Below are 2,578 nucleotides of genomic sequence, written 5' to 3'. Positions count from 1 at the left end.
TTATCCGAACGTCGGTTATCCGAAAGAATTCCAGTCGGCCTAAAGTATAATTTTTATTTGTTTTTATATTTTTCAATGTATTTATTTCGTTTGTAAAACATAAAGAAATCATTTTTAACGATACAATAGCCACGATTATTATTTTAAAAAGTTTACGTTAGGCTTAACATCGACGAAATTTCAACATGGGATAGATTAATATATTTTTTCGTACAAAATCGGTTATTCGAACAACCCCAGTCCCCAATTGATTCGGATAAACGACGCTCTACTGTATTACCAAATGTTGTAGTTGCCGAGAATAAAAAACATTATTGTTCTCATTAAATGGTTGCCATCTTATTATTTTTCAAACGTTAACGTCCTCATACTGCCCCACCTTCCCCTACATACCTGGTACAAAATATTCAATTGTATGAATATAATTTTAAAGAAAATTATAAATATAGTTTTGTGAAGAAACGTACATAAAAATAACATAAAATATTTTTTACATTTTAAATCTTAAAACAATCCACTTAGTTAAATTGCTCTCTACCAGTGGCTCGTGGATGGAACCAGAGCAATCTTGGTAGGTGTGCACTGAATGCAAGCGTGCCAAATCCCGAGGGTGCTGAAACAGGTTAATGTCAAATGCCTCTTTTGTCGCATCACTAGTATATCTCAAAGGACGCGACAGGATTGTTGTAGATTTAAAACGTTTCTCACCATAGCTATAAAAATGTAAATTTGTTAAACTTAAAAATCATTTGTTTTTTAACTAATTCGTTTTAAGACCAGGTGTCCACGGAAATTTCCAACATTTACAACTTTTCGATCGCTCTCGTTGAAATGGGAAATTTCTGTCTTTATTACGTCTAATATTACGAAGAAACCAGTCCCCATTGTACTCGGCTAGAGATTGGTTCGGTTAATGTTTTGTTTAAATAAAATTCTTAAGTAGAAATAAGTTGAAACCAGTTACTTTGTACTTGAATATTTGTAGTCTTGGGAAAAAAGTGGAAAGACAAATTTTTACGACAACGTATACATAAATCGTAATATCACTGGTTTAGCATTAAAATCCATAAGTAATATAAGATGGGAATAAAAATATCAAATATTTTAATGGAATTTTTTAAACTTCTATCAACTATACAGAACTATTATAAAAACGTACCAGTAAATTCTTATCGGTCGAGTTAAGTTATAAATCTACTAATGATTCACGTAATCGGGCGAAGGCGGCCAAATACTAGCAGGCAGGCGGTTAAAGCTTCGATTCTAGTATTTTTCGCTATTAGTGAATACAGGGAAATCAATATTTAAATCACACGAAAATGAATTTGTTTTACGTTTATGAACGTCATTCGAACAAAAATCGAATATCGGAGAAGGTCGGGATCCGCGGCTCTAAACTGAAATGTACAGTACATCGTATTCTCTGCGCAACGTTGGCCGGTTTTGACGTCACAAAACGTATTTACCCGAAAAGGAAGTTTGCAAACATTAGTTTTTGTAAACACAACCGTTTCCACCAACAACCAATCAGAGAACGTCTCTGATGATACAGGAGCGGAGCAAGTGCAGTATAATCCGTGCTACTAATACAGTACAGTCGACCCCCCCCCATAACACTGATGATTATTCCGTTTTATATGCATTCCATGTTGTACGAGTCACTTAGATTTTACAAATACGTGTGCCGGGCTGTGAACGGCTCATGTATTTGTAAAATGTAAGTGACTCGTACAACATGGAATTCATATAACACGGAATAATCAACAGTGTTACAGGGGGTCCACTGTATATCAAATGATATTAACCGAGTATCAAAATAGATATTGCTTATGGGCAGATTTAACGGTGTGTAAGTACACCTTTCTGCTGGAAATTTCTACGAGTAAAACCGGGTGCCACAGGTAATAAAAATCTGTTTTTTTCTCAATGTATTACATTGAGTGCGGAATCAAAATAAAGCGTCATGGATTCGCTACAGGAGATGCTTACTATAATGCATTCGTTCTCTGTATTTGCCAATTAAAATAAATTTCATTACTCACAATTGTTTCGTTTTACAAATTTTCACTATTTAATAAACATTTTATTAATTGAAAGCAAAAACTTAAAAATTATATACAGTAGATCCCCATATAAAACCGTTTCCTATAGTTATTATTCCTACAAAAATTGTGGCAGTATCCGTAAACAACGGTAAAAATAACTCCTATAATATGTAAAACCTCATCGGGCAAACTACTTTCCCGCCGTCCGTAGGGCCACGCTACGGACGTTTAGGCGGATAAATTGAGTTTAGTATCGTCTGTTCATATAATTATATATAAATTAGGTACTGTATATATAATTATATATTAACTTAATTTATTGTAACTTTATTATAATTAAATATATATTTTTCGCCGTCTAGCGTCACGCTACGGCGAGTTAGGCGACCTATCGTCTGTTTAGTACTGTAATTTTATACATTTCTTGTGAAAGAAACATTTCTTATTTAACGGCCATAAAAATTATTTATATTAATGATGTCTCCAAAGGTCAACGAAGTTTTCGCAGAAAAATAATATCAGAAATCGCGGCC

Source organism: Centruroides sculpturatus, unplaced genomic scaffold (assembly GCF_000671375.1).
Source record: "Centruroides sculpturatus isolate CEXI.00-Female unplaced genomic scaffold, Cexi_2.0 scaffold622, whole genome shotgun sequence".
Taxonomy (NCBI): domain Eukaryota; kingdom Metazoa; phylum Arthropoda; class Arachnida; order Scorpiones; family Buthidae; genus Centruroides; species Centruroides sculpturatus.
This window is presented reverse-complemented; position numbering follows the sequence as displayed.